At 56.6% G+C, this 25758-nt stretch overlaps 4 non-coding genes across 4 annotated transcripts; 3 read left to right on the top strand and 1 right to left on the bottom strand.

The window, feature by feature from the left end:
• Positions 1 to 1610: 1610 nt before the first annotated feature.
• Positions 1611 to 1683, bottom strand: TRNAK-CUU. Its single transcript has one exon. It is a non-coding gene; the product is annotated as a tRNA-Lys (tRNA).
• A 2387-nt stretch (positions 1684 to 4070) lies between these two features.
• Positions 4071 to 4152, top strand: TRNAS-CGA. The gene has a single exon. It is a non-coding gene; the product is annotated as a tRNA-Ser (tRNA).
• A 3180-nt stretch (positions 4153 to 7332) lies between these two features.
• TRNAK-CUU lies at positions 7333 to 7405 on the top strand. Its single transcript has one exon. It is a non-coding gene; the product is annotated as a tRNA-Lys (tRNA).
• A 9812-nt stretch (positions 7406 to 17217) lies between these two features.
• Positions 17218 to 17402, top strand: LOC123360783. Its single transcript, XR_006576065.1, has one exon. It is a non-coding gene; the product is annotated as a U2 spliceosomal RNA (small nuclear RNA).
• The last annotated feature ends 8356 nt before the right edge of the window (positions 17403 to 25758 follow it).

The raw sequence follows: 25758 nt of genomic DNA, 5'->3' as shown, positions 1-25758 counted from the left end.
GAGTCTCACATTCTACACTGTCAATGTACCCTTCTCCCTCCCCCTCTATATTGACCAGCCAAGCCTGCCCTCCTCAAGCCAGGCCAAGACTCTTCTGGGTCAGGAGCTTGGAATTTACCCAGCGAGGGGCTCTACATGCACCACTTTTGAAGATGTTTGAATTCCCTCCAACTTCTCTCATACAAATGCTAAACAGTTGGTGGTGTAAGGTTACAGGAGAGGTTGAAATTAGGCTATTTCGTCAGATAGAAGACAGTGATTGTGTCAGGAGTGGGATGTGAATGGAGCCTAGAGCAACAAATGACAGGGTTAGGGGGCTTATTCCTTCACCCTCTTACTTCCCTGGTCCTTCTCGCATGAACAGAGAGCAACAGTACCAGAAGTCCAAAGGCGCAAACAATTCGATGTTTATTGGGGTGAACGTCCAGCAAGCAATGATTCCAGTTTCCTTCCTTAGTGTCCCCCTTCTCAGCTCTGACACCACAGAGCCTTGTCTGTGTCCCTGTTTCTGTTCCCATCCCCTGTTCCCATTTCCCTCTGTAGCAAAACATGATCCCAATTCCCCCATCCCCAGTCCCTGTTCCCATTTCCTCCCCCCCCGCCTTCCTAATTGACTGCAGACCTGAGTTTTGTTTAGCTATTCCTTAACCAATCATTTTACTGAAATTTAACCAATCCTAATATACTGTAACATGGTTATTTAACCAATTATATTCCACCACCTTCATTGGTTTATGCCCAACAAAATTAATTATAGAGCAGACAGAAACAATCACAGAACCAGACAGAGACCATGCAAATAAACATACAAAACAATACCGAAGGGAGGATTTCACAACTACATCTATACAGACATAAGGGGTTTCCAGCTGTGTCTATTGATAAGTGAGTTCTTGCCAGACAGGATGCTACCAAACTAAGTTTCCCTTTCTCTGGAGGTGATAGGAATATCAGGACAGGATTGTATTCCTAACAGCCCAATACCACCTTATTTCAATGTGACTAGTTGGGAATGTGAGGATGTGACCATACACTTCCCAGCTTATGGCTGCCTTTGCTGCTTAGCCGAAGAACCAGGCCTCAGACTGTCACAGTGAGAGAAGGCCATTACACAGACAGACTGATTTTTTATTCTTTCTTTTATATCTTTATAACTAGCTAAGTGATAAAAATACACCTAAATTCTTAAAGTACAGGCCTGAATCTCTGTATCCTAACAGTCCTTGGGGTCAGGCAGCCTCTGGGTAAGGGGGTGGGGACTCAGATCCTTCCACTGGCCAATTCCACCAGGGTCGTGTATAATGCAGGCAAGTTCCCTACAATAGCCAGACTAGATGCACCCTTTACACTTGTGCTCTGTTCTCATTGCTTCTCTGTCTCTCTTCCCCTCATCTCTGCTGCTCCCCCTCTGGGCTTTCTCAGCACCTGGCCCCACAGCACTTCCTGGCAGCCAGAGACTGCGTGTTCTAGGCCTGCTCCTGTGGATGTGGCCTCTCTCCTGATTGCTAAGGAAAGGAACCTTTCCAGGAAATGGCCACAGCTTCTGGGAATCCCTGTGTGGCTGTAAACAGAGTTTGGCTCCTGGCACACAAGGCAACTTAAAAGCTGGGTGACTAGACAGGGGCTTGAACCCTGGGCCCTCAGATTAAGAGCCTGATGCTCTACCCACTGAGCTACCTGGGCTTCTCAGGAAACATCTTCACCATTCACCACAAGAGTGAGCAGGCAGGCAAACGAGAGGCAAAAAAAGTCCCTGGAACCCCTCCTCTTTTTCTGCACAGCCACTGCCTGTCAGCAGGATTCCTCCTCCTCCTCAGGGAGACTAAATCTCTGCACCTAGACAGCCAGTCCGTCCGCTGCACCCCAATCCCCCATGCCTGAGCCTCCCTGCCAAAGCCCTGCACCTGGCTCCAGAGAATTAAGTCTCACGTCTCGTTGAGAACTCGACTTCTTGTGCCCAGAGAGTCTCAGCCCCCCTCAGCAGATGACCTGAGAAACACAGTGTCTGGCTTTTCCAAAGAAGAGCTTAGACCCCCTCATCATGTGGCCTAAAGGATAAGGCATCTCCCTGTGGATCAGATGATTCAGGATTTGAGTCCCCTCATGGTTGTGCTCACTTTGTGCTGCAAGTCCTGCTCCCTTCACAGCTGGAACCTCTTCTTGGCGACTCAGGCCAATGCTCTGGCTTCAGCTAGAGCCCCAGGAAGGAGTTGGGCATCACAAAGGCTGGGGCATGAGCCCCAGGTGCTTCCAGTGTCACCTTTGCCATTCCTGACTTGCCAAAGAACATTGGCGGCTGCCCAGGCTAGCGTGTGGAGCAGTTTCCCTCTTCCAAATGTACCCCTGTCTCTGGCTCTAGGAGATGTGAGTCACCCAGCAGGAGGGGAAAGATTTGCTCTTGCACAGCTGGAGACAGGGAAGTTGAGTGCTGTGAGCTCCAGGACTTTACCACAAGCCAACACAAGGTCACACTGAGATTTGAACTCAGATTGCAGGATTTAGAGTCCTGAGTGCTGTCCCTTACACCATGGGACAAGCTCGTGCTGCTTTTTCTGCACATTGGTGACCCCCATGGGACTGGCTCATGTAAGGGACTGTTGGCCCCTTACTAAAACTTAGTGGGGTTTTTGGTTGGCTAGTTCCCAGTCCCAATAGAAGGGGCAAGGGCCAATGGGAAATCAGGACCCTGAGACTGACAGTCCCCAGGGGCAACGGGGAGAGGCCAAAGCTCCAAGTTAGCCGCACTGACAGGCCAGGCAGTGTAATGAGAGAGTCACCAGGCCAGGGGGTCCCATCCTCCGTGGGAGCTGGAACTGCCTGGGCCAGAGTGGAGCAGAGCTAAGGAGAGAGCAGGAGCCCGAGAAGAGCCGGGGAGCAGAGCTGCGCAGGTGTAGTGCCAGAAACTGCTCCCTGTAGGACTTTGCTACCTGCAGCACTTACTGAGACCTGAGGTTGTTCTTATTTGCTGCCTTGTCCTAATTGGCTAAAACTTGACAGTGGTTTCTCTAGCAAAGGCCAGTCCCTGGCCCCTTGGTCCAGACATCCTCATTCACACCAGGCTGGGGTGACCAGATGTCAAAGATGAAATATTGGGATGCGGGGGGCGGAGCAAAAAAAAAAAAAAAAGCTGGCGGCAGAGCCAAAAAAAAAAGCCGGAGGCTCCCCCCCCCCGGCCAGGCAGCAGTGGCACAGCCCCGTCTCCACCCAACTCTCGGTCCAATCCCTAATACACCCCCACCTCCCCCATCCCCTCGCTCCTGGGCCCAGCCTGGGCTCCGAGCTCTGCAGCCGAGCCGCGTCCCAGGTCCCTCCTGCAGCTCCCGGGCAAGGGGCGAACCAGGCAGCCGGGCCCAGGCCCTCCCGGCAGGAGCGTGTCTGCCCCACGTGTGTCTCCGCCCCCCACCCACATGGGTCCTGCCCGCTCTGCACTGCCCCCAGCCCCACTGCGCTGCCCTGCAGGCTCCGGGGCTGGAGCAGCCTCCGCGCTGCGCTCCCGGCCATGGCCATGGCCCGTGTGCAAACCTGGGAGGGAGGAGGAATGCCGCCTGCTTGGGGAAGAGGCAGGGCCAGGGCGGGGATTCGGGGAGGGATCCAATGGGGCAGTGAGGGGGTGGGGCTGGGGGAAGCACCAGGGCGGGGATTTCGGGAGGGATCCAATGGGGGAAGGAGGGGGCGGAGTCAGGGGGGCGAGTGTCCCTACGGGCTCTGCCTGTGTGCCGGAGCAGAGGGCAAAATTGTTTGTTTGTCCAGTGTCCCGACCAAACATCGGTCGGGATGCGGGACAAACAAGCAAATATTGAGACAGTCCTGATAAAATCGGGACGTCTGGTCACCCTACATCAGGCTTCAAGTTGAGAATCATTTCCCCTTCCCGCTCTGTGGGAGGGGAGACTTTTAAACGCGCTCTCTGTGCGACTGCACATGGCTAAGCAAAGAGAACAAACCCCCAATCCCCCCTGTGCTTTGGGAGCCAGGTTTGCAGTGGGAATTCTGTAGTTCAGATGACTTCATGCCTGGGCATTGTGATTCTTTACCAGTTTCTCTGGCATTGGGGAAGATTTGTGCTCACAGCTGTGATGGCCGAGTGGTTAAGGCGTTGGAGTCGAAATCCAATAGGGTTCCCCTGTTCAGGTTTAAATCCTGCTCACAGCGAGGTCTGTGTTTTAGCCAGTCTCTCACCCGGGCAACACCTCTGTACAACCCCCTGAGACACTCTCAATTCTCTCCCCACCCCAAGTAAATTCTCTTCTGCTCCTTTCATAGAGATGCCTGGGACACCACCTCACACTGTGTCCCTGAGGGGTCAGGCAAACTCTCAGCACCTGAAGCCTCTGCCACTCACCTAGTGCCCCATGGATCAGCCATAGCCCTGGTTCTGCTCCTCTCTCTAGAGTGTGAAAGGATCTGAGTCAGCGACTCCATGGGAGCTACGGGGCTGCAGAACCAACAGAGAAAAAATAGGTGCTCAGCACCCACTGGCAGCCAGCTCCCCCCCCCACAACAGGCCTTGCTGACAAGCTCCTCCTCTTCCCCTTCAGCCCCTCCCACTTGCCAGTGATCAGCTGTTCAGTGGGGTGCAGGAGGCACTGGGCGGGGAGGGGGAGGAGCAGAGATGGAAAGAGGTGGGGGAGGGAGAGGAATGGGGCAGGAAGGTGCAGGGCGGGAAGAGATGGGACAGGGGTGGAGTGGAGGCAGGGCCTGGGGAGGAAAGGGGGGGAGTTGTTCGGGGATGGCCCTGAAGGGAAGCACTGACTATCACAGTGACAATATAACTGACCAGCCTTGCGGGGGAGGCTGAGGGAGATCCGCACTCACCAGGTCTCTTCTCTCCCCCACGGTGAGCCAGACACTGCTCTCTCCTGGCTCTCACTCTAGCAGCTGGACGCCAAGGAGCCATTTCCCCACAGGAAGCGCATTGAGTGCCCCTGTGGTGCTGGGGGGCTGGTGCTGCTGCTGCCTGTGGGGCTGGCAGGGGGGCTGATGTCTGCACAGACTCTCAGCTGCCAGGCCGGAGGGGGCACTTGGGACCTTACCAGACTGGCTCAGTGAAGACGGGGGGTTGACAGAGCAATACAGACGCTCTCCAGAGCACGGAGCAGCAGCCGCCCATGCAGCCAGGCAATGAGCATTTCCCACAGCCTGGAGCCGAGGGGGAGGTGGCAGCTGCTGTTCCGGGTCCTCGGGGACAGGCCCTGTCAGCCAACAGCCACTTCTTACTCCCCACAGCTAAGGGCGCCGGGTTCCTCCGGTGGGGGTGTGGAGCAGCCGTTCATTTTCCTGTCCTTTTTCTGTGCAACTGCTGACAAAAACATCCCAGACAGAGAACCAACAGGCCAAAATATTACCATGTATCTGCCAAAGTATTTCAGTTGGGCAAGTGTTAGACTGAAGATCTAAAGGTCCCTGGTTCAATCCCGGGCTTTGGCAGGGCCTGTCATCTCTCTTTGTGCAGGGGTGACTTGTTCTCTGGGAACACAGCAGTATCTGCACCCAAGGTGAGTCCCTGAGCTTGGGCTCTGCAAGAGGAAAACATAGAATGGGCTTCTGCCCCTAGTTGGCCCACCTGACCTTTAACAAGGAGAGATGGGAGCTGTCTTTCCCAACATGGCAGGGAGAGAGCAAGGCAGGGTGACTGTCAGGAATGGTGCCAGAGGGCTGCTGGGCAGCAGTGACAGGCAGGGACTGGGGATGGAAGCTCCTCTGTGCAGCTGAGCAAGGGCAGTACCAGGGAAGGGGCATCTGTAAAAGTGACCCAGCAACACCTCTCCTCCTCTGGGCACCTAGAGCAGAGGTGGCTGGTGCTGACAGCTCCAAGGGAAGGCCTAAAAGCCACAGAGCAACTGAGGTCAGGACTAGAGGAGGCAGGACCATGCCTATGTGTGGCCTTCAGACAGGCACAAAAACACCCAGCCAGGCTGCTCCCTGCCATGCCAACCACCCACTGAAGGTCACCAGCATGTGGGGTGGCTGCTGATGCTCTGTGGCCAACATCAGAAGATGGTAGGAAAGCAGGGCCAGCCCCCATGGTGGGGCCTCTGACCGTTCCCATTCACGGTGCTCACTTTTGCAATGGGGCAGGAGATTTTACCCCAAGAGGCTTTTCCCCAGCTGGCGAGAAGCAGAGAAACACCCAGGCTCCCAAGGTGCTATGTAGCAACCCCCTCAAGCACAGGGACAGGCGCACACTTGGAAGAGGGAAACTGCTCCACACGCTAGCCCGGGCAGCCGTCCACTTTCTTTGGCAAGTCAGGAAGGGCAAAGGTGAGACTAGAAGCACCTGGGGCTCATGTCCCAGCCTTTGTGATGCCCACCCCCCAACTCCTTCCCAGGGCTCTAGCTGAAGCCAGAGCATTGGCCGGAGCCGCCAAGAAGAGGTTCCAGACCTGAAGGGAGCAGGACTTTAAGCACAACAGTAAAACTGCAGAAACACAACCACCAAGGGACTTAAACCCTCAATCTTCTGATCCACACTCAGACACCTTATCCATTAGGCCACATGGTAACATGAGAAAAACCCCTCCAAGCACTTCTTTGGAAAAGGCGACATTGTGTTTCTCAGGTCATCTGCTGAGGGGGCCGAGACTCTCTGGCCACAAGAAGTCGAGTTCCCAGTGACACGTGAGAATCATAGAATCATAGAATCTCAGGGTTGGAAGGGACCTCAGGAGGTCATCTAGTCCAACCCCCTGCTCAAAGCAGGACCAAACCCAACTAAATCATCCCAGCCAGGGCTTTGTCAAGCCTGACCTTAAAAACCTCTAAGGAAGGAGATTCCACTACCTCCCTAGGTAACCCATTCCAGTTCTTCACCACCCTACTAGTGAAAAAGTTTTTCCTAATATCCAGCCTAAACCTCCCCCTCTGAAACTTGAGACCATTACTCCTTGTTCTGTCATCTTCTACCACTGAGAACAGTCTAGATCCATCCTCTTTGGAACCCCGTTTCAGGTAGTTGAAAGCAGCTATCAAATCCCCCCTCATTCTCCTCTTCTGCAGGCTAAACAATCCCAGTTCCCTCAGCCTCTCCTCATAAATCATGTGCTCCAGCCCCCTAATCATTTTTGTTGCCCTAACAGACTTAACTCTATGGGGCCAGGTGCAGGGTTTTGGCAGGGAGGCTCAGGCATGGGGGACTGGGGTGCAGCGGACGGACCGGCTGTCTAGCTGTGGAGATTTAGTCGCACTGAGGCACAGGAGGGAGGAGGAGGAGGAGGAATCCTGCTGACAGGCAGTGGCTGTGCAGAAAAAGAGGAGGGGTTCTGGGGACTTTTTGTGCCTCTCTTTTGCCTGCCTGCTCACTCATGTGGTGAACGGTGAAGAAAGTCTCACCAAGCCCAGGTAGCTCAGTTGATAGAACATCAGGCTCTTAATCTGAGGGTCCAGGGTTCAATCCCCTGTCTGGGCGCTCAGCTTTTAAGTTGCCTTGTGTGCCAGGAGCCAAATGATTCCTGGTGCTGCCCACCAGCCACATGCGGATTCCCAGAAACTGTGGCCATTGCCTGGAAAGGTTCCTTTCCTCAGCAATCAGGAGAGAGGCCACAACTGCAGCAGCAGGCCTAGAACACACAGTCTCTGGCTGGCAGGAAGCGCTGTGGGGCCAGGTGCTGAGAAAGCCCAGAGGGGGAGCAGCAGAGATAAGGGGAAGAGAGACAGAGAAGCAATGAGGACAGAGCACAAGTGTACAGGGGGTTCAGGTCTGGCTATTGTGGGGAACTTCCCTGGTTTATACACAACCCTGGTGCAATTGGCCGGTGGAAGGATCTGAGTCCCCACCCCCTTACCCAGAGGCTGCCTGACCCCAAGGACGCTCTTTCTACTCTCCTGTGTGGCAGAGACCTCGTAACCCCGACAAGGCTGGGCCCAGGAATCCTGGGGGGTTTGATGACCCCCAATCTTGTCATGATCACTTGAACAGGGCTACAGTGTCCCCACTCTGGGCACTTCCCTGACCCACTCCTCATTGCATGTGCTTCAAGCAAACACCATTTATTACCCAGCAATCAATGTAAAACATAAGGAAAGATGGGAAAGGAAAACACGTCACCCTGTTCTGTGGCGCAGGGAGATCACAACCAGCGTCTCTGGAGGGTCAGGGCAGGTCACAGTCTCTCCCTCACATGTCCCAGGCCTCCTCCCCAGGCCCTGGCTGTGCTGCAGGGACACCGCGGGCTGGACACTTGCTCTGGCAGTGGCCACGTGCTCTAGGTGACAGGCCCCTTGTTCCCAGTGTCAGCCCCCATGTAGGGGATATGATCCCCCCACCCCCAAAAGTCTGGCCTGCAAGATCTCTTGACGGGTGGCATCTCCTTGCACTGGGCCTTCTGCCCAGGGTCCCCCTCGCTCTCCCACGCTGCTCACTGCACCTACCTCCAGCCCCAGTGCTGCTGCGGCTCTGCCTCCAGCTCCCTGGGCTGCTCCTCTGGCCTCTCTGGCTCCACTTGCTGCAGCTCTTCTCCCAGCACAGATCTGCTCCCTGGGCAGCTGCTGCGGCTCGGCTCCCAACACGGATCTGCTCTGGTTCTCCCCGGCTGGTGCAGCTCTGCTCCCCGGCTCTTCTCGGGCTCCTGCTCTCTCCTTAGCTCCGCCCCACTCTGGCCCAGGCAGTTCCAGCTCCCACGGAGGATGGGACCCCCTGGCCTGGTGACTCCCTCATTGCACTGCCTGGCCTGTCAGTGCGGCTAACTTGGAGCTTGGAGAACTGTCAGTCTCAGGGGCCTGATTTCCCATTGGCCCTTCCCCCTTCTATTGGTGCTGGGAACTAGCCAACCAAACCCCCCACTAACTTTTAGTAAGGGGCCAACAGTCCCTTACATGAGCCAACCCCGTAAGGGTCACCGATGTGCAGAGAAGGCAGCACGAGCTAGTCCCATGGTGTAACGGGCAGCACTCAGGACTCTGAATCCTGCAATCTGAGTTCAAATGTCAGTGGGACCTGAGGTAAAGCCCTGGAGCTTCCAGTGCTCAACTTCCCTGTCTCCAGTTGTGCAAAAGCAAATCTTTCCCCTCCTGCTGGGTGACTTGCCCACTGGAGCCGGGTTGTGACAGCTGTGGGTGTTGTGTTTGTGGCTGTGCAAGTGTGTGTGTGTTCATGTGGCTGGATTTGTGCATGTGTTTGCATCTGTTAGCAGTTGTGTTGATGTTGGCTGGATTTGTGCGGGTGTTTGTGTATGTTTGCAAGTGTGTATGTGTGTGTGTGTGTGTGTGCTCTGCTGCCCTCTTCTGGCGCAACAACGGTTTCTCTGTATGTCATCGACCCCGGTGGTGATTTCCCCATGTTACAAGGACTGGCTGCCTTGACACACCTCCCGTCTGCGGAGTGTGGCAGGGGCTGCAGCTCACCCCCTGTGGGGCAGGAGGGCCCAGGTGCAGGCACTGGGCTCCGATGCACCTGGAGAGCAGCTCAGGTGGGGCGGGGCAGGGCCTGTGGTGTCCGTTCTGCATTGCCTGGTGCTGGGCCTTGCACAATCCCCAGCCACGCAGCACAGCGCACCCTGAGAGGGAGCAGGGGGCCAAGCAGACGATCCAGCACGAGGAGGGAGAGGATGTGTGGTTGTGGGGAGGAAAAGCCTTGGGCTGCACTGTGGGAGTGCAGAGCAGGGGTGACACCCCAAAAACCTGCAGCAAAGGGATGGACAGGTGGGGTGGGTGGATAGAAGAGGCAGCAGGACTAAAATCGGCATGTGGGGTCTAATGGTCAGAGCCATGGGGGTGGGGGCTGGTGGTCAGAATTCCTGAGTTCTATCTCCAGCCCTGGGAGGGGAGTGGGAGCCAGTGGTTAAGGTGTGTGTCAGGGGCAGGGCCAGGACTCCTGGGTTCTCTCCCTGGCTCTGACTCTCTCTTGTGCAATCCCTCGGCAGTTACTCAACTCACCAGCGTGTGGGAGCGAGGGGCTTGGGCCGGGTTGTGACAGAGCCCAGTCCGGTACTGCCCTTTTGTTACCCAACCCGGGGCAGGGTGGGGGATGGCCTGGGAGACCCGCTAAGAAAGGTGCTTCTGGTGGGTTTGTGTGTGGGTCACGCTGCCCCCTGCTGGATAGACCCCTCTAGGTCAGAACCAGTCTCAGCTCGGGTCAGACCCTGGGAGCCCAGCCCCCTCTGTCACCACGGCCATGTCTATTGGTCTCCTGGAAAGGTCCATTCTCATTGGTAGCTGTCCAGTGGCAGTGAGTTCCACAGGCCTCGGCACACGCTGTGTGGGGCAGGAGGTCCTTGTGTTGGGAGGAGTGGGAGTGAACTGTGTGCGGTTGTGCCTCAGCACAATTGCAAATATTCTGGTGTGTGTGTGTAATTGTGAGTGTGGCTGAGGGTATGATTGTTTCTCTCATTGGGGGTTGGGCTAGCATGCCCCTCTGGGTGTGTTGTGTGTGCGTGTTCTTGGGACTGAGAGTCCCTTTGTGCGTCAGTGTGTGTGTGTGTGTGTGTGTGTCACTTGCTGCAGGATACAAAATCCTGCAAAGCCACCACACACACACACACAGAGCCGGGCTCAGCCCCACCAGCAGGGGGCAGGACGGACACACAGGTCTCTCCTGGGCCAGCTTGGACAATTTCCCATCACGACCTGGCACAGTGCTGGTGCCCCCACACGGGGGTGGGCAGTGACCGGGCGGGGGGGGCAGATGTGCTGGATTCAGAAGGAAGCACTTTGGGAAAATCAGTCACGGCCCTTAGCAGAGCTGGGACACAGACCCAGTGACCCTGCACCACCCTGGGAGGGGAGTGGGGTCGAGTGGTCAGAGCAGGAGGGGGCTGGGCACCAGGACCCCTGGGTTCTATCCCTGGCCCAAGGAGTGGAGGGGGTCTAGAGCAGGGGGACTGGGAGCCAGGACTCCTGGGTTCCATAGGGGAGACTGGTTTTTTTTTTTTTTCTTCTTCCCTGTGCTCCCCTCCCTAGAGATCCCAGCCCAGCCCCCTAGTGGAGAGTGAGTGGGAGAAGTTGCTCTCCCACTTCAGAAACATGATTCAACCTCCCTTCCACCATGGGCTGTGACATCATGAACCTCCCCCAGGGAGACAGTAGAAGGCCCGTCCTCCCCCAGAGAAGGGGGGGGGTCCAGTTGCACCCACAACAATCCCACTCATGGTTGCAAAGAAACTCCACCCCCACAAACCACCGCTAGGACAGGATCTGCTGCTTTCTTTTCACCAGGAGCTGCTCCCCGCCAGGCACCACACTCCATTCACACGCCTTTGGTCACTATGCAGCTCAGTAGCAATCACTGCCCCGAAGTGACTCCGGTGCAGGCACCCACAGCACGAACTCCCCACACCGGATTCTGTCCACACGCAGAGAATTCTCTCCGCCGGGCTCCTTCGGTTCCTGTCGCTGCTCTCCGCACTGCCGCCAGACACTGCTCATCTGCATAGCCCCGCCCATGGACACGTGACACCTTCTGTCGTTTTGGTCTCCAGTGAATGAGTTGCCTGCAGAGAGTGAACACGTCAGCGCACGTCACAACCCCAGCGCACGTCACAGCCGCCGAGCGGGGATTGTCTGTGAGCCCCGCGCTGGGGGCGGGGCTTCAGGGAGAGACCCAGCCCCATAGACAGCCTGGGGCAGGGAGATATTGGGGGAAGGGATGAGGGGATGGGGGGAGAAGGGGGGAGGGAGAGACCCAGCCCCATAGACCTGCAGGGGCAGGGAGATATTGGGGTCAGGAAGGGAGAAGGGGGATTGGCAGAGACCCAGCCTGGGGTGCAGGAGAAATGGGGTGGGGTGGAGGGAGACATGTCGGGTGGGGGTGGGGTGTGTGAAATGTTGGTCCAGGGAAACTGAGTCACTCCCAGGACATCGTGTGCAGGGGAGAGCACAGGGGCAGGGAGAGAGCCCCAGCCCCACAGAGCCCCAGAGGGATATTGGAGGCAGGGGAGGGGATGGAGGGGGGAGAGACCCAGCCCCATAGACCCCTAGAGGCAGCGGGATATGGGGGGGGGTAGGAGAGGGGATGGCAGAGGAAAGGCCCATCTCCATTGACCCCCCCAGAGGCAGGAAATGAGGGGAGAAGGGGGGAGGGAGGGATCCAGCCCTATAGACCTGTAGGAGCAGGGAGATATTGGGGGCAGGAGGGGAGAAGGGGGGTTGGCAGAGACCCAGCCTGGGGTGCAGGGAAATGGGCTGGTTTGGAAGGAGCTGGGGAGGAGAAGAGAGACAGAACAGGACACATGTTGGGACAGGGAAACTGACTCACTCCGAATACATGCGGAGCAGGGCAGGGCGGAGGCAGATCATGCTGGTCCCAGGGTAATTTCGGGGGGTTCTGATGCCCCACTCAGCCGGGGGGCTCACCTCTGGGCTGAGGAGCCCTGGGGTGGGGCGGGTGCAGGGGCTGGGTGTGTGTGTCAGGCTGGGGGAGCTGCCTGGGCAGAGGGGCTGGAACTGGGGGGGCTGCAGCAGCCCCTGGCTTGACGTGGTTTCCATCACACCCAGGGGTTACAGTTGGTTGGGGGGCCCACCCCCCCCCCCCCCCCCCCGCACTATACAGATTGTTCTGGCACCACTGGCCTAGGGTCACCGTCTAGTGCTCAGGGCCTACCTGGCTCTCCTAGAGCAGGGCGAGCGCCCAGCTCTCCTGGGGCAGGGCTGGCGAGAGCTCTGGAGAGATAACAGCGCAGGGGAGCCTGGATGAATATTAGTGGGACAGAGAAGCCTGGAGCAGTTTTATCAGAGAGCAGAAATGAATCCCGCACACAGCGCTGGAGCTGCAGTGCTCAGTGCGTGGGCCTAGGTCTCCTGCACAGTCTCCCTGCACCCCCTCATGGCATAACAAGTTCCCTGCAGAGAAGCAGAGGTGCGGGACCGAGGGCTGCGGCGGGTGCTGCAGCACCCCCATGTCTCACTGTGAAAAGCTCCAGGTGCTGTGGGAACAAAGCCAGCATTATTGTGTGATTCCAGAGAACCCCGGAGCTGTGCTGTCCCTGTGCAGTGTGAGCGGGAATTGCACGTTTTCACACTGCTTGAGAACACACCTGGGTACAGTTCACAGGCTTTCAGCACCCCTGACAGGCTGATTAGAACACCTGCAGCCAATCAAGGCAGAGCTAATCAGGATAAAAAGGAGCTCATTCCAGTTTGTGGTGTGCGTGTGAGGAGCTGGGAGCAAGAGGTGCAAGGAGCTGACAGTGACAGTGACAGTGACAGGGTGAGGGTGTAGCTGCTGGAGGACTGAGGAGTACAAGTATTATCAGACACCAGGAGGAAGGTCCTGTGGTGAGGATAAAGAAGGTGTTTGGAGGAGGCCATGGGGAAGTAGTCCAGAGAGTTGTAGCTGTCATGCAGCTGTTACAGGAGGCACTATAGACAGCTGCGATCCACAGGGCCCTGGGCTGGAACCCGGAGTAGAGGGCAGGCCTGGGTTCCCCCCAAACCTCCCAACTCCTGATCAGACACAGGAGGAGTTGACCCAGACTGTGGGTTCCACCAGAGGGGAAGATCACTGAGGTGAGCAAATCTGCCAATAAGCGCAGGACCCACCAAGGTAGAGGAGGAACTTTGTCGCAGCCTCTAATTGCAGCATTTTTAAACGATCTGCATGCTGCTTGCGGGCTCCTAACACTTGCCACAGCAGCTCCTTTTAACTTCCATTCAACCATCTGTACTTATGCCGATAGGTCGACTTTAGGTCTTTAACTTTGATTGGTAGCTGAGAACATGGTAAATTGGAGAGAAATCCGTTCTTCATTTGCTTGTTATTTCCTGACTTCTTTATTCATCGCCTTTTCCTTATTTCCCTACAGATTGACTAGATCTGGGTGCTAGCAGGGGGCCCTGACGGGCTCCTTATTTTCTGATTTCTTTCGGAAGCATTGAACTTGCCAGGGCACAGTCAGATTCTGGATGCTCATGGAAATGTAACACCTCAGGCTCAGCTTTAGTTCTGTTTCTCAGCTCTTTTGGAAAATCGATCTTTAGTCTGACATGTAGCATCCTTGCATTAGGAGATGGCTAATTAATAAAACCATAAACCTTGGCAATCAAATGGAACCTGAAGTCCACAGAAGAGCCCGAAAGGCCCTTGGGGAGTGGAGTGCAAGTTGAGGAAGACTTCCCTGCACATCTTCTCTCTCAATTCTCGTTTTCCTGGATTGAGCGCAAAAGTCGGGAATCAGCTCAGGGTAGGGTTATACCATGCGTGTGCAGTGGTTAGACAAGAAACTGGACTGGTATGGAGCAAAACACTTGTGTGTACGTTTGAGAAGGAGCAGAAAAGAGCATTGGGGCTGCGGTATAGCGCTTGCATAGGCTTTCTTTGGCCTGTTTTGCGTAAGAGTTAACAGTGAGAGATTGTTAGTCACAGGTCAGTGGGTGCGTTTATGCAAATTAGGAGCATATAGGGAAACCAGCAAGAGGAAGGAGGGTGAAAGACTTCTCTGTCTTTGAACAGAATTGTGTGTTAAGGGCTCTTGCTTTGAATTCTTCCAGTGGAGTCACTTCGGGGAAGTGATCATCACTTCGAGTTACCTAGTTATCAAGTGTCGTGAATGGTGTTTGGTGCGTGTCTGGGAGCTCCTCGTGCTGAAGTAGAAAGCAGTGGGGGAAGAGCGGCTGCCTAGCATCCGAAACTCTCAGCATTGCTTCTCTGCTCCTTGGAGCTAAGATCAAAAGCGTAGTGTCTGTTCTTATCACTTTAATCTCTTTTAATATGAGATACATACTGAGGGGACCTTATAATGTCTCATAAGATAGACCCTGTGGCTCCTGCACCACAGCTCAGGGAGCCAACCCCTGTCCAGGAGCACTCTGCTGCCCTGCACAGGCTCCCGGCTATAGTAGCCCTTAGGGTCCCAGGGACATGCCGAGCCAGGAAGTCCGGAGACCGAGGTGCTACAGCAATCAGCTCCCGTATCCCAAGACCGACAGCGCGAGACCCCACCACGCGGGGGAGCAGGCGTCACACTCCCCAGCTACCAGTGGACTGCCCTGCTACCCGCCTGCCGCCAGACAAACTCCCGGATACTCACGCTACGGGAGTTCGGGATGCCGGAGACCTTCCTTCGCCTGATCCGGGAACTCTATGAGGGCTGCAGCACCACCATCCGCTCGGTGGAAGGAGAGACCACCGAGATTCCTATCCGCAGCGGCGTGAAGCAGGGCTGCCCCCTCAGCCCCATCGTCTTCAACCTCACCATGGAGCCGCTCCTGCGGGCGATCTCCGACGGCACTGACGGCTTCGACCTACATGGCGAGAGAGAGTGAGCGTCTTGGCCTACGCGGACGACCTGGTCCTGATCGCGGATGACCCCGAGAGACTCCAGGGCATGCTCGACACCATTGGGAGAGCCGCAGACTGGACGGGACTCCGCTTCAACGCCAAGAAGTGCGCGTCCCTCCGTGTTGACGGGAACAAGAGGGACTCAGTGCTGACGACGGAGTTCCTTATCCAGGGCGAGTCCGTTGTCCCCATGGCGGAGGGGCAGGCGTACCAGCACCTCGGCACGCCGACGGGCTTCCGCGTCCGGCAGACCCCCGAGGACACCATCCGGGAGATCCTGCAGGACGCCGCCAAGATCGACGCATCCCTGCTGGCGCCATGGCAGAAAATCAATGCCCTCAACACCTTCCTGATCCCCCGCATCGCCTTCGTCCTGAGAGGATCCGCCGTAGCAAAGGTGCCCCTCAACAAGGCGGACAACAACATCCGGCAGCTGGTGAAGAAGTGGCTGTCCCTACCCCAGAACGCCAGCAATGAGCTCGTATACATTGCTCACCGTCACGGGGGCGCCAACGTCCCCCGCATGGGAGACCTCTGCGACATCGCGGTAATCACGCATGCCTTCCGCCTCCTGATGTGCCCGGACGCCACAGTTAAGAACATCGCGACGACCGCCCTGCGCGCCGCCACCGCGAGGCGAATCGGCAGACCCCCCTCCGACCAAGACATGGCCACCTTCCTGAGCGGCTCCCTGGATGGAGAATTCGGCCCGTTCAGGGGCGACGTCGCCTCGCTGTGGACCCGCGCCCGCAACGCCACCCGCCGACTGGGAAAGCGACTGGGCTGCCGCTGGGTATGGAGCGAAGATCGGCGGGAGCTAGGAGTCCTGATACCGCAGATCGGGACGGAGGACAACACCATCATCAGCCCTGGAGCCAGAGGCATGCTGGAGAGGTCGCTGAAGGCTGCCACCCGCGCGCTCTACGTGGACACCCTGAAGAAAAAGCCGGACCAGGGCAAGGCTTTTGAGGTCACCAGCAAGTGGGACTCCAGCAACCACTTCCTCCCCTCAGGCAGCTTCATCCGTTTCGCCGACTGGCGGTTCATACACCACGCCCGACTGAACTGTGTCCCCCTCAACGGAGCCATCCGCCACGGGAACCCGGACGAACGCTGCCGGAGGTGCGGGTACGCCATGGAGACCTTGCCCCACGTCCTGTGCAGCTGCAGACCCCACGGCAGAGCCTGGCAGCTGCGCCACAACGCCGTCCAGGACCGCCTGGTGAAGGCCATCGCCCCGCACCTGGGAGAGATCGCTGTCAATCGTGCCATCCCCGGCACTGACAGCCCACTGCGCCCGGACATCGTCGTCACGGATGAGGACCGGAAAAAGATCATCCTTGTCGACGTGACGATCCCGTTCGAGAATAGGACCACGGCCTTCCGCCAAGCCCGAGCCCGCAAACTCAAAAAGTACGCTCCCCTGGCTGACACCCTGCGAGCAAAGGGCTACGAGGTCTACACCGACGCTCTGATCGTTGGGGCCTTGGGCGCCTGGGACCCCCTTAATGAGCGCGTGCTGCGGACCTGTGGGGTGGGCCGTCGATACGCGCGGCTCATGAGATGCCTAATGGTCTCGGATGCTATTCGGTGGTCCAGAGACATTTACACAGAGCACGTCACCGGCCACCGTCAATACCAAGAGTGAGCCGGCGTGACTCCACGCACCCGCAAGGGGGAAGAGACCTGTAAACTTCCTCTGTTGGACTTTATCCCCTGAGCCCTGAACCAACCAAACTGAACTCTGCCCTGTGAGGGGCACCCTATCACCATTACCCAGTCCGCTCATTTACTCACGCCCACGACTATCCATAACCTGTTTGTATGAGTGATGTGCCCTCACTGCTTGCTGGCTGTACCTTGAACTCTCCCACCGTATACCCCGCATTGGGGACATGACAGACTGTGTATATGTATATGCTGCCTAACACCAAAATGCTAACATCCCCCCACAACCTGTATGTTACCCCCAATGACACAATAACTGACGCTTCAAACACTTTGTATAGTTTATTTTAAATATTCTCTAATAAAATTTAAATCTGTTCTTATCAGCTTAATATCTGATAAGTCCTTTATTTAAGAACTGTATATTAAATTGATTTTTGAAACAAGGGGATGGAATAGGAGCTTGCTCTGACCACCCCATGCATTGACCTGGTATTGCACTATTTCCAGGACCAGTGCCTCTCCTTTTGGGGAGAATTGTGTGGTTAAAAAAGCAGAATAAGATTCACTCTAAAGATGCTGATTTGAGAAGATTTTTTTTAAAATAGTTGGAAAATCAGGTTTCTTTAGCACTTAAGTTCTTCATAACAACATATTGTTAAAATTCCTTGGGAGTGTTTTCTGAGTCTACAGCTGTGAGTTTCTTTGTCTTGCTGGAAAATTGTTTTAAAAGCTGAGATTCTTCTGTTTGCTGTGAGTTTTTTCAACAACATGAGGGATGAATGCTTTCCAGACTGAGGGTCTGTTTGGGAGATGGTTGGTTGGGGGGGTTGTGTGGGGGGGGGACACAGATTGGCAATATTCGAGGTCACATGTATATCAATAACTGGATGAGTTACACAGACTTCTCCCCACCCAGCCTACGTTCCATGTATCTTGACTGAGCCTGGTGCCCACCATCCCAGAGCAGAAGCCTGAAGCCTGAGCCCCACCGCACGTGGGGAGGAGGGGAACTCCTGCTTGTTGCCTGCTCCTGCAGTGTTTATGACTCCGGAAGCGGGTAGGGACCAGCCCCTGCAGGCAGTTGGGGGGAAGAGCCGCTGCTTTGCTGCCCCCGACTCCCCCTCAATTACAGCCCAGGAGGCTGTGGCCACAATAAAAGCCCCTGGTGGCCACATTTGAGAAATGCTGGAGCCTCACAGTAAACAAATCCCAGCAGGTTTGTCACACCCTGTCCCCCACCCTGGGGATTTCCTGCCCTCTCCCACCCAGACCAACCTCCCTGGAAGTTCCCACCCCCTATGTATTTACTGCCCTTTCTCCCTGCAAAGGGAACCCGCCAGCAACTCCCTGATAATCCCTCCCTCAACTGGCTCCACCGCAGCCATTTCCCTTCCCCGGCCCCTGGGAGGACGGAATGAGCTGGAGCAAAACATGGATGTTGCGCTGCAGCCTGTTAGGGTAAAAAGGGCAACTGGGAACATGTCAGAACAGGAAATAATTTCCCAGCACAATTCTCCCCAGGCTCTTTCCCTGCACACGGATATTCCAGCTTGTCCTGCATGTGACAGAAAAATTCAAATCTAAGGCTGTCAATTAATCGCAGTTAACTTACGCTATTAACTTTAAAAAAATCATAATTAATCTGTTTTAATCACACCATTAAACAATAGAATACTAATTTAATTTTTTTGTTTTTCTACATTTTCAAATATATTGATTTCAACTACAACACAGAATACGAAGTGTACAGTGCTCACTATATATAGTTTTATTACAAATATTTACACTGTAAAATATAAAGTACTGTAGTGCAATCTCTTTATCATTAAAGTGCAACTTGTATATGTAGATTTTTTTTGCTGTTGCAGAAGTGCACTCAAAAAGAAAACAATGTAAAACTTTAGAGTCCAGTCAGTCCTACTTCTTGTTCAGCCAATCGCTAAGACAAACAAGTTTGTTTACATTTACTGGAGATAATGCTGCCCGTGTCTTATATACGTCACCTAAAAGTGAGAACAGGCTCTCTCATGGCACTTTTGTAGCCAGCGTTGCAAGGTATTAACGTGCCAGAGATGCTAACATCCATATGCCTTCATACTTCAACCACCATTGCAGAGGACATGCTTCCATGCTGATAACGCTCGTTAAAAAAATAATGCATTAATTTGTGACTGAAGACCTTGATGAAGAACTGTATGTCTCCTGCTCCATGGTTTTATCCGCATTCTGCCGTATATTTCGTTTTATGGCAGTCTTGGGTGATGCCCCAGCACATGTTGTTCACTTTAAGAACACTTTCACTGCAAATTTGACAAAACACAAAGAAAGTATAACGTGAGATTTCTAGAGATAGCTACAGCGCTTGAGCCAAGGTTTAAGAATCTGAAGAGCCTTCCAAAATCCAAGAGGGACGAGGTGTGAAACATGTTGTCAGAAGTCCTCAAAGAGCAACACTCTGATGCAGACACTGCAGAACCTGAACCACTAGACAGGAGAATCAATCTTCGGTGGGTGGCATCTGACTCAGATGAGGAATATGAATGTACTTTGGCTCGTTATCGAGCAGTACCTGCCATCAGCATGGAAGCATGTCCCTGGCCTCTGATTGCTAGAAGCTGGGAGGGGAGAACAGGGGCTGGAGCTCTCCATGGCTGCCTGGTCTGGTCACTCCCTCTGAAGCCCATAGCCAGGGCAGCCTTAGGGGTGGGTGCCACCAGGGAATTGCCCAGGGGCACCGTGGTCAAGAGTGGTGCTGTACGGTGGCAGAGAGGCGTGTGCTGCTGGTGTAAAGTCAGAAACTGCTCCCGGCTGGCAGGGGAGGGCTGCTTGGGGTGGTGCCCAAATTTCTCCCTGCTCCCTCCCGGCATAGGAACATGAGGGGAGGGAGGGGAAGAGAAGGGGGAGAGAGCGGTGATGAGCGGATACTGCTCCCCCCAATGTTCCTCCGTGCCCCCCTAGGGGGCTGTGAGGGGGGAGCAAGGAGCGACATCAGGGCTCCCTGCCTCCAGGTCACCTTCCCCACCTGGGCTGCATAAGGGGAGGACAGAGAGCAGCAGCCCAGGTGGGGAAGGTGACCTGGAGGCAGGGAGCCCTGATGTCGCTCCTTGCTCCCCCCTCACAGCCCCCTAGCGATGTGCGGAGGAGCAGTGTTCAGGGGCGGCGGGGGGAGCGAGCAGCAATGCCAGCTACTCCGTGCATCCAGGTCAGTTTCCCCAAGTGGGAACAGGAGGGGGTGCAGGGGTTAGGGGAAAAGGGGGCACAGTGCAGGGATTACAGGTGTGGGCGGAGGCAGGGGTTAGGGGCGCAGAGCTTGGGGTCAGAGCTTTGGGGCACCAGAGGGTGTGCAGGGTTAGGGGGACAGGAGGGGGCACAGGGGTTAGGGGTGCAGAGGTTAGGAGGCAGGGTGAGGGGTGCAGGAGGGAGGTGCAGGGTTGGGGTGTAGGGGTGCCAGATGTCACAGGTTTAGGGTTTGGGGGAGCACAGGGTTAGGGGTGTAGGGGGCACAGGGTTAGGGGTGAGGGACGTAAGGGTGCTGGAGGGGATGCAGGGTTGGGGATGTAGGGGTTAGGGGTGCTGGAGGGAGCACAGGGTTAGGGGTGCAGGGTTAGGGGTGCCAGAGGTTTGGGATGTAGGGGTTGGGGTGCTGAAGGGAGTGCAGGGGGAGCACAGGGTTAGGGGTGCAGAGGTTAGGGGTGCCAGAGGGGGGCACAGGGTTAGGGACGTGGGGGAGGACGCAGGGTGAACAGTGCAGGGTTAGAAGCACAGGAAGGGGCAAGGGGCTCTCCTGTGGCCCAACCCCACAGGAGATTGACCCCATGTTTAAAGAACAAACCTCTATCCTAAGGGCTGCAATATCCACTGGGGTGAGACAAACTGCATCAGCCCCTTGCTGCCCAGCCTGTGAGAGCTCTGACCGTGCGTCTATAAAGGGAACAGCGAATGGAAGTTAAGTTGCTCCGGGACGCGCTCTGTTAGAGCCCCACCGGGAACAGGGAGCAGAAGTTAAGTTGCCTCCTGTTTTATAACTGATGGGTGATGGGGCAGCAGTGATTAGGGGCATGGAGAACGGGGGCGCCTGACAGGTGTTGGGCTGCGGGGTTCCCTGCTGCAGCTCCGCAGACTGGAGCCTGCTCCTCCTGTGCAGGGCCAGCTCCAGCTTTTCTGCCGCCCCAAGCAGGAGGAAAAAAAAAAAAGGACAAGCTGTGGCTCTTCGGCGGCAGCTCAACCACACTGCTGCTTCTGTGGCAGTTCGGCGGCGAGTCCTCCCCCCCTTCCTCTTTGGCAGCAATTCGGCAGCAGCTCAAAGACTAAGACAGGGAATGAGGGACCCGCCGCCGAATTTCCGCCCAAGACCCAGCCGTGCTGCCCCGATACCGGACGGGCCGCCCCTTTGAATTGGCTGCTCCAAGCGCCTGCTTGCTACCCTGGTGCCTGGAGCCAGCCCTGCTCCCGTGACAAGCAGGGGCTGGTGCAGAGTGTGGCAGGGCAGGGAGATGACATCTCCCCTAAGGGTGGGGCCTTTTCACAGCAAGGGCAGCACCTCCCCGCAGGAGCACAGACCCCACCTGCTCCTCCTGCTTTCTCCTGACACCAGCACCACCCTTCCCAGCACCGCCTCATGGCAGCATCTGCTTCCGGACTCGCACCAGAAATGGGAAGTCTGGGCCGGGCCTGGCAGCGGCTGTCAGGAAATGGAAGCAGGAGACACAACCACTCCCATGGTGCTGTAGGGCCCATCCTGGCTGGTGGGAGATGGAGGCAGTGGACACGACCACTCCCATGGTGCCATAGGGTTTTCAGGTGGGGTGCTCCCCCGCCAGGGTTGGGCTCCAGGGGAGGTTTGGCAGCTTAAGGGACTGGGTAGGGGGGTTGCTTGGAAGAGGTTTGAGGACCAACAGCGAAGGGGAAGTTGGACAGTGGCCAGAATACCAGGGAGACAAGGCAGGTGAGGTGATACCAGTTACTGGACCAGCTTTGGAGCCACACAGGGTCTTCTTCATGCAGGGGAAAGGTGCTCAGAGCATCACAGTTCAATAGAAGGTGGAACGCTCTGCCCCGAACACCAGACATTCCCCTACTTCCTGGAACGGGGGGGGGCCTGTCCCCATTGTCCTGTAAACAGCCCCACCATGTACCCCAGAGGTGGCTGCATCTTAGCACCAAGACACCAGTGGTCACTGCTCCTGAGGAGATGGTACATACAGGCCACTGCTCTACGTGGCCCCACAAGTTACTGCCCCAAGAGGTGAGGTACACACAGGCTACTACTCAAACTGGGCACCTGGGGTCACTGCAGCAATGGTTGGGGGGGGATACATGCAGGGCACTGCCGCACATGGCCACCAGGGGGCACTGCTGCAGTGGTGGTGTGGGGGGATGATAAACAGGCCACTGCCTGAAGTGGCCACTACCACAATGGTGTGGGGAGAGGGGGAAGGAGATACCAATAGGGCACTGCCACACCAGGGCACCACAGGGAGGTCACTGCTCCAATTAGTAGAGATACACATTGGGTAGTGCCCCAACTGGGGGCCCTACCCCAGAGAGAGAGGGGGCTGGGGAGAGAAGAGGAAATCAAAGGCCACTGCCTCACTTAGCCACCAGGGGTCACTACCTAAATAGGGGGGACAAACACACAGGGCACTGCCCCACCTGACCAGCAGGGGTCACTGCCCCAATTGGGGGATATACAGAGGGTATTGCCCCACGGGGATGCCAGGGATCAGTGCCTGCCATACCTGGCACAGGGGTAGAGGGGATAGGGTGACCAGATGTCCCAATTTAATAGGGACAGTCCCAATATTCGGGGCTTTTTCTTATGTAGGTGCCTATTACCCTCCACCCCGTCCCGATTCTTCACACTTTCTATCTGGTCACCCTGCAGGGGGCAGGTGGGAAGAGAGAGGGGGCTACACACAGGGCACTGCCATACTTGGCCACCAGTGCACATCCCTAGTGGGGGAGTGACACACACCAGGACCAGGGCTCACTGCCACAAAGGGGTTGGAAGATACCCAGGGCACTGCCTGACACGGCCACCCTGGCACCCTGACACCTTGGGGGAGGTGAAGAACACACCTCAGGCACTGACTCCTCTGGCTACCAGTGGTCACTGGCCCAATGCAGGGGTTGGGGGGAGTAAATACACACAGGGGACTGCCCCACCTGGGCAACACGAGTCACCGAGATGAGAGTGGGATACGCAGAGGGCACTGCCCCAATGGCTGATATACATACAGGGCCCTGCCTCACCTACCCACCAGCGCTCACAGGCGCAATGGCAGTGGTGGGGTCACATAGGCAACTGCCCTCAGTGGCCACCAGGGGTCGCTGCAGCAATGCTAGGGGGGATACATGCCAGGCATTGCTGCCCCTCGCCACCAGGAGTCACTGCTCCTACGAGAAGGCACCTACAGGACACTCCCGTGCCTGACCAGCAGGGGTCACTATCAGTGGGGAGGGGCTATGGGGAAGCAGAGAAAGAGCAACTAACTGCAGTGGGGAAAATCGTCATCTACAGGGGAGAAAGAATGGACTCCGCTAGGACATCGCACCAACTCCGGCCAGGCTGGATACCAGCAATTCGGGGCTGGAGCAGCTCCAGCTAGAGGCTGGGCAAAGTCAGGTGACCTCGGTCTCTGTGCTGAGCAGGCAGCGAGGAGGGACAGGGAACCCCCCGGCAGGGCCGCCCAGAGGATTCCGGGGGCCTGGGGTCTTCGGCGGCGGGGGGCCCTTCCGTTCCGGGACCCGCCACTGAAGTGCCCCAAAGACCCGCGGCGGACCCCCCCCCCCCCCGCCGCCGAATTACCGCCGAAGAAGTGCAGCCCGGTCTTCGGCGGTAATTCGGCGGACGGGGGCCCCCGCCCCAGGTCTTCAAGGCACTTCGGCGGTGGGTCCCGGAAGGGAAGGGCCCCCCGCCGCCGAATTACCGCCGAAGACCGAGCTGAACTTCGGCGGCGGGTCCCGCTCCGTCTTCGGCGGTAATTCGCCCGTGGGGGGTCCTTCCGCCCCGGAGCGGAAGGACCCCCCGCCGGCGAAGACCGGGAGCGGAGAAGCTCCTGCGCCCGGCCCCGCAAGAGTTTTCCGGGCCCCCCGGAGGGAGTGAAGGACCCCGCTCCGGGGGCCCCGAAAAACTCTGGTGGGGGCCCCTGTGGGGCTTGGGGCCTGGGGCAAATTGCCCCTCTTGCCCCCCCCTCTGGGCGGCCCTGCCCCCCGGCCAGGGTCTTGCTGCCCAAGGAGCGGGGAGATCTGTGGCAGCTTTGGAGTAGCTGGTTCAGCAGCCGTGAGCCGCATGCTTTTCCCTGCCTGAGCTCTCCAGGAGCACATAACACACAGGTGTGCACTGGATGTAGGCACCAGTGTAACGACAGGGCCAGACTCTGCTGAGTGCTGCCTGTGAGAGACAGGGGCAGAGTCAGATGGGCAGATGCGGGCAGGAGATGACAGCTGAACCCATCAAAAGTCCAGCCTGTGACCTCACCATCTGTCCCTGCAGCTCTCCATCTGTCCCGCTGTCCATCAAACTCTCAACCTCCCATCCATCCCCAATGTATACCACCCCCCCTTCACCCATCTGCCTCACACACTCATCTATTTCCTCATGCATCCTGCTGTCCCTCTGATTGGCCCTGCAGTGCCCAGCACAAGGAGGCATAGTGGACCCTGAGCGAGGCTTTTGGGTGATGCAGTAATGGAGCTAGCGGGTGATAAGGGGGGTTCTGGGCATCTCTAATCCTGTGCCCAAAGCCATGACTGCGAGCCCACTCCTCTCAGTCTCAGACCCCACAGCCCCAAAGACATGACTGGCCACTCACGCTGTGACCCAGTTACAGCAATGAGGTCTCCCTGAAGATAGGGGGTGGGAGGAGCAACCCCCTTATCCTGGCAGGCAGGACACATCCTTCCCAGTCTGGCAGAGACCTTGCCCGTGGGCAGATAGACCCAGCTGAGCCCACAGGAGACTGGGGGAGGGGGAGCAGAGGAAGAGGATGAAGGCAACTGAACATGACAGGTGTCCATGAAAGGAGAGAGAGAGTTTGAGTGTAAGTTGGCCAACACAGAGAGAGAAACCTTGGAGAAAGAAAGAAGCTCAGAACAGGGAGTCACCCTCATGGATCCAACTTTCTGCTAGGGAGCACACACCACTCCTGGCCAGAGAGATGATCAGCCCCCACAAATGGCAACATCATCTCCCTTGAAGCCACAGCTAGTCCAGAAACCCACACCCAGGTAACGGGACGTCCCTGCCTGGAGCCAGGGGGGCTGTGACCAGAGAACTTCCCACACCAGATACTTCTCTCACCAATAGAGACAGCTACTCTCATCCCAGCTGGGCAGGTCTTGCCTGGCATCAACAGCATTCACCCTGTCACTGCTCTCGCTCACTTGCCATCTCACCTCGGGGCTGGACTCCGTCCCCGCGACTTCTTTTCCCTTGGTATGAAACACAACACAAGAGGAAAAGAAAAAGCAATGGTGGTGAGGCTCCTCTTCTCGCTACTCCCGCACCCCAGGGCTCCAGCTTCAACCCTCCTCCCATTCTGCCATCACAGCTACAATCAGAAATCTGAGCCCGGGGCTCACACCTGGTTGTCTCCCCAATCCTTGGCGCTGTCCAGCATGTCTCCCTCCACAGAAGTCATCTGGCCTCATCTTAGACTCCATCTTCATATTGCTCTTCTCCTTCCCAGAGCTCCTGCTCTGCTCCTCAGACCTGTCTGTGCTCAGCTCTGCAGGCAGAGGGGAAGGGGCATGATGGGAACACACACGCCCCATTCCAGACACCACGCAGCATCCACAGGGCTACCAAACCACGTCACCTTCAGCCAAAACCACCCCCCACCCCGAGGGAGCAAAAAGCCTTTGTGAGCTCAGCACAC

Source organism: Mauremys mutica, unplaced genomic scaffold (assembly GCF_020497125.1).
Source record: "Mauremys mutica isolate MM-2020 ecotype Southern unplaced genomic scaffold, ASM2049712v1 Super-Scaffold_100303, whole genome shotgun sequence".
Lineage (NCBI taxonomy): Eukaryota > Metazoa > Chordata > Testudines > Geoemydidae > Mauremys > Mauremys mutica.
Note: the sequence above shows the minus strand (reverse complement) of the source record. Positions and strands in the feature narration are given on the sequence as shown.